The sequence below is a fragment of the Nannospalax galili genome, unplaced genomic scaffold (assembly GCF_000622305.1).
Source record: "Nannospalax galili isolate Female #2095 unplaced genomic scaffold, S.galili_v1.0 scaffold772, whole genome shotgun sequence".
Classification (NCBI taxonomy): Eukaryota; Metazoa; Chordata; class Mammalia; order Rodentia; family Spalacidae; genus Nannospalax; species Nannospalax galili.
Window position 1 is genome coordinate 2565726 of NW_008332097.1, and position 10992 is coordinate 2576717.

Sequence of the window (10992 nt, forward strand, 5' to 3'; positions counted from 1 at the left end):
GATACTGTTGTAATGAAATGCTTCTTCTAATCATGTGGTTATTAAATAAATAATTAAAAAATAAAATAAATAAATTTTTAAAAAGAAATATTGGTATTAGTACTTCTTCGAAAGTATTTCGCAGTGAATCCATCCAGACCTAGGCTTTTTTCAGTTGGAATTTTTTTATTACCACTTCGATCTCATTGCTTATTATAGATTTGTTTAAATTATTTAAGTTTGGTGGATCATATGCATCTAGAAATTCAACCATTTCTGGGTCAGCAAGATGGCTCAGCAGATAAAGATGACTGACACCAATCCTGATGACCCAAGTTCAATTCCCAGAACCTACATGGTAAGAGAACCAACTCCCACAACTTTTCCTCTACCACACATGCTATGACATACATGTGCACATGCATACACCCATTATCACTGTACTAGGTTAATTTGAGCACTGTTTTATGGAATTAAGTGTGCCTGTGTTTAGTGCATACATTTTTAGAATTCAAAGGTCCTCTTAATGGATTGTTCCCTTGATCATTGTGAAGTGACCCTCTTTATCTCTTCTGATTAGATTTGGTTTGAAGTCTACTTTTTCAGATAGTATAATAGTAATTATTGTTTCCTAGTTCTATTTTATTGGGATGCCTTTTTCCATTATTTCATCCTAAGGTAGTATCTATCTTTGATGGTGAGATGAGCCTATTTTTTAATCCAGTTTGCTAGTCTGTGTTTTTTAACAGGGGAATTGAGGCTATTAATATTCAGAGTTATTATTAAAAGGTATGTGTTGATTCCTGTCATTTTATTGTTTTTGTAGAGCTTTATTAATATGCTTTTGCATAACAACTATCTTAGCATTGTTTGTCTTTTCCCTGTTGCCTCTTGGACGTGTTTCTCTTTTCCTTCAGTCCAAAGTATTCCTTCCAGTATTCCTCTGTATGGCTAGCTGGGTGGTCATCGATTCCTTTAAACTGTTTTTATCAGGGAAAGTTTTTCTTCCTCCAATTGTGATAGAAAGCTTTGTTGGGTGTATTGGTCTGGGTTGGCAGCTATAGTCTAAGAATTTGAAATACATCTCTTTAAGTCCTATTGACTTTTAGGATTTCTATTGCAAAGTCAGCATCTAGTCTTACCAGCCTTCCTTTTTATGTGACTTGCCTCTTCTCTCCTGTAACTTTCAATACACTTTCTTTTTTCTGTATAATCAGTGGTTTTTATTTTATTTTATACATATAAATATTTTTCATGAATGTATGTAAGTATACCCATACCATGCAAAGCCCACAGAGGCCAGAAGAGAGCATTAGAGCCCCTGAAACTGGAGTTATATATGGTTGTTAGCTGCCATAAGGGTGGTGGGAACCAAATCTGGGTCCTCTGAAGAAGCAGCCGGTGCTTTTAACTGCCACGCCATCTCTCTAGCCTTATAATCAATGTTTTAATTATCACATGCGGAGTTTCTTTTCTGGTCCTGTCTATTTGGTGTTTGTCTCTTATCTCTGGATGGGATATCTCTCCCTGGATTTGGGGAATTTTTCCTTTTTTTCATATATGTGTATGTAGTGTATGTGTGTGTGTGTGTGTGTGTGTGTATGTGTGTGTGTGTGTGTGTGTGTGTGTGTGTGTGATTGCATGTTTGCATTGGTGGGGATACAACTGTGTGGGTACACATACATGTGTCAGAGGTTGGCATCAGGTGTCTTCCTCAATCACTCTCCACTTTGTTTACTGAGGCAGGATCTCTTGCTGAACCCAGAGCTCACTGATTGAGCTAGTCTAGCTAGCCAGCTTTCTGCAGGATCCCCTGTCTCTGCCTCCTGGGTACTGAGATCACAGATGTGAAGAGGAAAACTAAAATTAAGGGGGGGGACCCTAAAATTGAGGGAAAAAACTCAAAGCAGAAAACCTGAGAAACCAGCTCTCCTACTGGCTTAAGAAAGCAGGCTTCACTTTACCAAAGATAACTAGTCCCTTTATTTGCTTGACAAAACAAGGGTATATTTAAATCTTTACTTTTGTTCTTGTAAACATGCTTTCTCCTTGAAATTCCAACTCATGGCCTCTGAACCCCTCTTTATGACCCTTGGGGTAGAGACCACTATGTATGGTCCTAGGCCATATAGACCCCATGCATGGTCTACCTCATGAAGGCCCCATGACCCCAGTGCCCACCAATGCTAGTGTAGGTCTGAGATGAATAAATTGTAAAGAACCAATTACCTGGGCTCAGGCTTTAGAGATTACTCCCCTGGGCCTGATGCCAGCAGGATCAGAAATAAAAGCTGTGACTTCCCACTTGATTCTGGGATATCTGACTTGAAAGTGATAGTTCCTGTTATAGTTCCTGTGCCTACCTGGCTTTTATGTGGGTGCTGGGGATCTAAACTCTTGTCTTCATGCTTGCATAGGAAGCACTTTATCTACTGAGCCATCTTCCCAGCCCAGGAAATTTTCTTCTTTCATTTTATTGAAAACATTTCTTATGCCTTTAGCTTGAAACTTTCTCCTGTGTCTGTAATTCACAGATTTGATCTTTTCATGGTGTCCCAAAGATCTTCCATGTTCCATTCATAGTTTTTAAAAATTGATCCCAGACCTTAACTATATGATCCAATTTCTCTACCTTGTCCTCCATATGATTGATTTTATCGGTGAGGCTTTCCACTGAACTTTTTGAGATACTGAATTTTTTATCACCATAATGTCAGTTTTCTTCCTTCAGTGCTTCTTTTTGTTAAATTTGATTTTCATATCCTGAATTGAAATTTTTAATTCATTCAGCCGTTTGTGTTTTCTTGGAACTTTCATCTAAGTCACTCTTACTGGGGAATACTATGAGATTGATAATTTTTGGAAAATATGTTGTCTTAGGTTTTTCATGCTTCCTGTGTTTTCGCATTGAAACTTGCTCATCTGGGGTTAGAGTGTTTGTTAATGGGTGGGGTGTTATTGTTGCTTTTTAATTAAAGTTACCTTTGTTTGGAGATGTCTGCAGTGTTTATGATACTAGTTGTAGTAAGGTTGAGATGGGGTTTTCCTCTGTTAGACTGGTATACAAAGGACCAGACTCTATCCCCACTCCTCTCCTGAGAGTTGAATACTGTCTGCAACTTAATCACTATCCAACAGTAAGCCCACTATGAAAATACAGTAGCAATTGTTTATACCAATTGTTTTGTTTTAAAGAGTAAAAGGGCTGGGCATGGTGGCACATGCCTTTAATCCCAGCACTCAAGAGGCAGAGGCAAGCAGATCTCTGTGAATTCAAGATCAGCCTGGTCTACATAGTGAATTCCAGGACAGCTGGGGCTACAAGGAGACCCTGTCTCAAAGAGACCCAAAAAAAAAAAAAAAAAGATTAAAAGGACACTGATAGTACTATATGCGCTAAGTTATCGTGGGTACAAGTGAAAAGAAAAAGAAGTAGTCTCAGTGGGAATAGAAATCAGTACTAGGTTTCTAGGTAAGAAGTAGAGGACATAAACACACATAGAAAGGGGAATGGTAAAGGCAAAAATAGGAATGGGTGGGGGGGTGGAGTTTTGGTTAAAGGTAGACTGAAAATAGAGGGGTAAAGCTATGTACTCAGGTAACATAGTCTCATCTTTCAGGAGGCTGTCACAGAAACCCTGTAAAACAAGCCATCTATGTTCTTTGGGAGGAAAAAGAGGAAAGCATATAGAGAAAGGAAAAAGAGAAAGAGAAACAATATAAAGTGTGAACAGTGGGGACTGTTGGTCTGCCACATGACCTTGGGTAGTATATGAAGAAGGAGTATTGGCAGTAGCTGTGGTAGAGAACAAGAGCTGAGTAGAGATATAGGATGTCCATACTGACTGGCTTGTTTATTGGATTTTGTCTCACCACTGGAATTCCTCCTCATTGCTCTCCCTCCAGATTATGCTTTGTTGATTTTCACCTATCAAATTCTTCCCTTGGGTATTCCCAGAACCATACCTGTGTTAAGTTCACTCATAGAATTAATTGGCTCTGGAGCCGGGCGTGGTGGCACACACCTGCAGTCCCAGCACTTGGGAGGCAGAGGCAGGCAGATCCCCGTGAGTTCAAGGCCAGCCTGGTCTACATAGTGAGTTCCAGGACAGCTGGGGCTACAGGGAGATCCTGCTTCAAAAAGACAGAAAAAAAAAAAAAGAAAGAAAAAGAATTAATTGCTCTGTTCCAGGAGCTGATGATAGCTGAGATAATCTCCGCTCAGCTACCATTGCTGCAATTAGGCCAAGTGGGCTGATGTGTGGCAGTTGGAGCACCATTTGTAGGTTGTGCATCTTTCAAGCTGTCCTGAGTTCCCTACTGGGGTGTTGAGGGCAGACCAGGGGCAATAGTCACTGGAAGCCCCTTCTATAAGATCCCTTAGTGATGTAGCTTCTGTAGCTTTCCTGAAGAGGTCTGTAAGACTGGTCTGCGGGGGTCTACAACAACGATCGTGGTTATAGTGGCATCTACAAGTCTGATTACGTGGGAAGTACATTTGGGTGATAAGTAAATGAATCATGGAGACCGTAGAGAGATAAAATCCTGCTCTCTGTTTCCCTACCTGACCAGCCGCTTACTTCAATGTGGCTTCTAAGCTCCCATCTTACCCAGAAATTCTAAACTGAATGTTTTCTTAATATCTGAAGATAATTTTCTGCTTGAAAAACACAAAATCAGACACTGTACAGATATGTGTTTCAGATTCTTCACCAGGGAAGTTAAATGGGCAAAGAGGTTTCAAAGAAGAACCAGAGAGAACATAAAAGGCAAACCCACTTAAAAAAAAAAAAGTATTTAAAGGGATATTTTAGCAAGAGACACTCTGGAGAATGATGGGCAGTGAGAAAATTGGGGGAGATAAGAAAAAGAACGTATCTGAGCAAATGTGATTTATCTGAAAGGTTGACTTAATATTCACAAATCATTCAATGTACATTGCTACTTAAAGAAAAATGGCATGGTAGCCTTTTACAACTCTGATCTGTTTCTTAACTAGGCAAAACTGTCATTTTCTACTTTTTGTATCACACTGAAAAAAGTCCCTCTAGGCATCAAGCCAAGACTGTTCTAAAGCTTTATCCCCACCCCCTTTTTTTTTTGTCCTCTTGGAGATCACATTTTGGAGCCATTTCTTGTGTAACATCTAGAACTTTTACCTCATGTATTTTATCCAGTTTCTATGTCTTATCCAAGATATTCTATCATAAACCAGGTATGGTGGTGCACACCTTTCGTCCCAGCACTTTTGAGGCAGAGATCTGTGAGACTGAGGCCAACCACAATGAGTTCCAGTCCACTGAGGGATACAAGGACACCCTGTCTCAAAAAGACAAAAAGATATTCTATCATGGCTACATAATTACATTTTAAATGTAATTTAAAATGTACTACTCTAGCCAGGCAGAGTGGTACACACCTGTAATCCCAACATTTGGGAGGTAGCGGCAAGAGGTTCATGAGTTCAAGGCCAGCTTCAGCTACGTAGCAAGTTCATGGCCAGTCTGTGCTATATGAGACCTTATCTCAAAAACAAGTAAATATCACTCTACTTGCCTGTGGAATGGATCACGGGAAAGTAAGAATTATAAACAGGGAACTCAGTGAAGGGTCTATCACAGTGAAGGATTATGGTGCATGGCTTTGGATGGCAGAAGAAGAAATAGGAAGAAATGAGCAGATTTGGCATGTTTTGGTATTGGAGTTACAGGCCTTGATACATTAGCTATGGTAGAGAATAGCAGAGAGAAGACGGAATAAGTCAAGACTGATATTTCAGTAGAAGGTAGTGCTTTAATTATAACATGGAAGACTTCAGACTGAATATTTGGGGGATAGTTTGGGATGGTGGTCTTGGATTCACTAGGTCCCCATATCCCTAATCTATCATTGCCTATTTTACTCCAATTCTTACCCACAAAAGTCCAACAAAGTATTTGGCAGAAGCAGATTCTTGGGTTGGTGGGAAGGCATAGAGAGTGGGAGTAAGTTGAAGTTTCCCTCTTTTTAACCTAGTCCCAAAATATTAAAAAGACAGTTGGATTTTATATAAGAAGTAAGTTCTCAGAGCTGGAGAGATGGCTCAGCGGTTAAGAGCACTGGCTGCTCTTGCAGAGGACCCGGGTTTGATTCCCAGAACCCACATGGGAATCAACCATCCATAACTCCAGTTTCTAGGGATCTGACACCTTCTTCTGACCTCTGTGGGCATTACATGACATGGGTGTACTTACATACAAACAAAATATTTTTTTTAAAAAAAAGAAATGTGTCCTCAAAGATGTCGCATATGTAATACATGGTAATAGGTGTCCTCTTGAATTGTTTCTTTAAAGCCATGACTAAGAAAAGAAAATATAAGTTGGTATATATAGGTCTAAGTATGCTAAAACACAAGGATGCCTGGGAGGGACAATAACAAAAGTAAATATTAACTTTCATAAGGAGAAAATCATTCTAATTCAATTTACTGATTGCTTCTAGCACCTCTTAAAATTCATTTTTATTCTCTGAGTAGATACATACAAAGTATACCTCTAGCTACAGTGATTATACTTGCTTAGGAACAAAAGTGTCCACCCTCTAGCCATAGAAGCTCTACAGAGATTCACTTCTAACAGTTGTTTGTTCTTCAGAATCTCTCTCCATTAGCTGTGGGAAATTGGTCCAAGAAAAGGCAGCTGACCCACACTGCACCAACTAGAAACCCTCTGGCAGGAATTTAGAATTAGGGTTTAGAGATAATAAGTTAGTCTAAAAAAGAAACAAGCTATACAACTATACCATATAAACTTGGGTACTGTAATACAATAGGACTTTTCTCACATAGGCCAGAGAAGTAGAGAAAGCAGATATGCAGAGAAGAGAATAAAGCACATACTAGGAGAGAAGCAGCAACAAAAGGTAAAGAGTTCAAGAAGTAAAGACCTACCATCTTTCCAGTTCCTGATTCCATTCTCTTCCAGAGTCCTTGAGTGGTGTGAAAACTCCCAGTTACCTTTATAAGAACATTTTGCATTCTTGTTCGAGAGGACTGAAGAAAGCTTCTTGAAAACTAATGCAGAGGTTTGGGGGCTGGAGAGATGGCTCAATGGTTAAGAGCACTGTTTGCTCTTGCAGAGGACCCAGGTTCGGTTCCCAGCACCCACATGGTGGCTGACAACTGTCTGTAATTCTAGTTCCAGGAAATACAAAACTACTTTCTGGCCTCCACGGGCATTGCGTGCACTTATATACATGCGGGAAAAACACTCATACACATAAAAATAAATAATTTTTTAAAAAGATGGCCATGAAAATCTTGTAATGCCTGAAACATCAAAGAGAAACACTGAAAATCACAGAAAACCACATCAGAACTGCCCCATAGCATGTTGTTCCACTGTTTTCTATGCTTATCCTGGATACTGCACCCCAAAAAGCAGGTGGTCTAATACTGATATGGACAGTGAGGTGTTTTTTTCTTTTGTTTTGTTTTGTTTAAAAAAAAGATAAAAGGAGCTGGATCCTTACTCATCTGGCACAGAGAGAACATTCATCTGGTTGCCTGTGCTCTCCTCCATCCCATATCTCCTGGCTATGATAGACATGGGCATCACTATGTCATATCCTTAATCGACCAGAATATTTTAGTCACGCTGCATAAAAAGTAGTAGCATATAAATGGTTAAAGTACAGTCCCAAACCCCCTGGCAATGGGCAAAGAGACACCACATTGGTGGTATTGTTCTTAAATCAGTTGGGGGCAGAGCAGATGGTAGTCCTTTGTTCATCCTGGCTTGATGCCCGACTCAGTGGTCAAAGCTGCTTCATGCCTAGGGCTCAATCCTACTGAAAAAAAGAAGAGAGAAAAAAAAGCACAGTTCCTAGACTATGAATCCCTGAATTTGAATTGTGTCCTCCCCTTTCTAACTCTGTGGTATTAGATGAATCCTTTTTTAACCTGCCTTTTTCTCATGAATAAAATTACAGGTTGTTTACAGTAACCAGCTCATAAGGTTGTTATGTAATGAACTTCTTAAAACAGTGTTGCAACATCTTAAACATTCAATAGGGCTATGATTATTACTCTATCAGTCAACTTTCAATAATTTAAGTGAAATGGATTGAATTTTCCCTAAGTATAAAAACAGATATCATATTGACAACTGTTTCATATTTTTTTCCACAAAATTGTTATTGCTATATTGAGGTATTAAAGTTCAATGATACAATAACAAACACTGCCATTGGACCAGTAAAATGACTCATTGGGTAAAAGCACTTACTATGCAAACCTGAGTTTGATCTCCAGATCCCACCATGGAAAGAGAGAACCAACTCCTGAAAGTTGACCTCTACAAGCACACTGTGACACATGAGTGTCCACCCTCACACACATACATCATGCCCATAGAAATAATATAAAATTAAATTTTCATAGATCTTAGAGAAAACTCCAAGGCTGTCCCATCTCTAGACAAGTGTAATTTCTTACTATGTATAAAATATGGATCCTTAAATTTATAGACAAGTATCCCAGTCACTACCCACCACCCATCAAAGAGGTTTCTTTTTGAGGCAGGGTCTCCCTGTAGCCCCAGCTGGCCTGGAGCTCGCTGTGTAGACCAGGCTGGCCTGGAGCTCGCTGTGTAGACCAGGCTGGCCTTGAACTCTCAGAGATCCACCTGCCTCTGCCTCCCGACTGCTGGGATTGAAGGCATGCACCATCAAACACGGCTAAGAAGCTTCTTTTTCAAAAGACAGAGATAATTACAGAGGTCCACAACTTGTCACAAAGATTGTCTGTGAACTGCCCAAGTCTAAGTGGCATATCTAGGATACAACCTCTACCCCTAAGGCTCACAGAACATAGAACAAGAGATGAAGAGAACACTAATGCATCTCGCGATTTTCATTAATGAAGCTCCCTCATGCAACAGAGGGCCAGAAACACAAAAGGTCACAAATGACCAAAATGCAGAGGCTAAGAGTCTGAAGAGAATGTGGGTCTTTGGACAGGACTCCTGTATTAAAATCCACCCACCCAGGACTCAGAGATCATTGCAGAGGGGGTGGAAAGATTGCAAGCCAGGGAGGAGGCACAAGACCTATAGGTGCCTACAGGGACCTGGGACCCTCTCATACAAGCCTACAGCAATGGTGTCAGCATGCATAAGATCCATGCAAACTTAAGCAGACAAAAACTCAGCACAGAACTGTGGAAATGAACAATAGGCCCCAATCCTAGTCAAAGGATTATTGACAGCTGATTATTGCTGGGTGAGAAAGAGCTGATATTCGTAAAAGGAGGGACTCTAGATAGGCTGACTAAATCCCAGTGGATGAATTTGCACTGAGGGACATGTGGGGACACTAATTTTACATGATAGGCCTTAACACAAATGACAAAATGTATGAACTCCAGTGTGTGGGGGGGGACTATGGGGGGTGCCAAAGGGGAAGGGGACATAAAAATGATTTTATGTATGAAATACACAAAAATTCAATAAAATTTTTTTAAATAATAAATTTTAAAGAAGCTATAACTAACAGTGTCCTACTCTGTTTTGTGTGTCTATAATAAAATATCAGAGACTGGATTACTTATAAAGAACAAGTTTATTTTTGGCTAAGAAGTTCAAATATGATGGCTATGGCAGAACAGAAGACTCCAAGAGAATAAACCGTGTGTGTGTGTCTGTGTGTGTGTGTGTGTGTGTGTGTGTGTGTGTACATGAGTACATGTGCATACAGTGGGGATTAACACAAGACCTTCAGCATACTAGGCAAGTACTCTACTACTGAGCTATTCCTCCAGCTCTGCAATTTTAATTTTTTAATTTTTTTATGTGTATGAGTACATTGCCTGCATGTGTATAAGTATACTCATGTCATGCAATGCCTGCAGAGGTCAGAGGAGGGCATTGGATCCCCTGGAACCAGAGTTATGGACGGTTGCTAGCTGCCATTTGGGCATGTGGGTTCTGGATCCTCTACAAGAGCAGTCAGTACTTGTTGGGAGCTGGAGAAACAACATTCATTACCAAAAAATATAATATGGCTCTATAAACAGTTGACTTAAGCAGGACATTCTGCCTGCACTAGTAACCTTGAGAAAGAATTTATGGCAAGGTTATCTTTCTCTTCCCCTTGCAAACAGTTCTCGGAAAAGATAAGTCATGCAGTAATCTCTTGGAACACCTGGTGGTCAGTCACGTTGCTCAGTCCCCCACCCCATACCCATAAAAATGCTGTAACCTCTTGACCAACTTCTTCAACCCCTTCTAAATACAAACTGTATATAAGGAAAGCTTGCAATACAATAAAGCGACCCTTGACAAGTGGACTTGCTTGGGCTCCGTCTACTCTTTCTCACCCATTTTTCCTTTCAGGGAGTGGTCCCCCTTGAGCTTTACCTGTACAGGGTCCCCGCAGGTGGGGGCAAACGACCATGTTCACGTCAGAGGCGGCAGGTGACCCAACCATGTGCGAGTAAGACGGGGAAGGTGACACGACCGTCTGCACATCAGACAAAGTGAAAGGAACTGCACCGGATCGCCGTCATTTGATCTGCACTCTCACCACTCATGAGGAGCTGCTGGTCTGAGGTAAGTAAGTGGTCTCTGTCTCAAAAAATGGGCCAGCAATGGTCTAAGGAGGCTATTTTTATTAGGGACTTGAAGGCCTCCCTCAGAGAAGGAGGAGTCCGAGTTAAGGAAAAAGATCTTGTAAATTTTTTTGTGTTTGTGAGTGACCAATGTCCTTGGTTTGTTATAGATGGTCCTGAAATCAACCCTAAAAAATGGGACTGAGTGTGACAGTGTTTAAATGAACTATTAAAGGATAAGGGCTCTGAGGCAGTTCCCATTCAGACTTTCAGCTATTGGACATTAGTCCGAGATCTTCTCAAAGACTCTCCTGAAAACAAAAGTAAAATTATTTCCCTAGCTGAGGATTTCATTAAGCCCCCTTCTCGGTCTGCCTCTGTGTCATCCATTAATAAGACAAACCTTCAAAAGGTAACTCAGGGTG

The 10992-nt window shown here is 40.4% G+C and overlaps 1 protein-coding gene and 1 non-coding gene across 2 annotated transcripts in view; one reads left to right on the forward strand and one right to left on the reverse strand.

Moving 5' to 3' along the window:
• The window catches only part of Nsun7 (NOP2/Sun RNA methyltransferase family member 7), a 60137-nt gene that overhangs the window by 32598 nt on the left and 16547 nt on the right, over positions 1-10992 (reverse strand). The window lies entirely within an intron of this gene.
• LOC115069309 lies at positions 7663-7806 on the forward strand. The gene has a single exon (XR_003848584.1). It is a non-coding gene; the product is annotated as a small nucleolar RNA SNORA48 (small nucleolar RNA).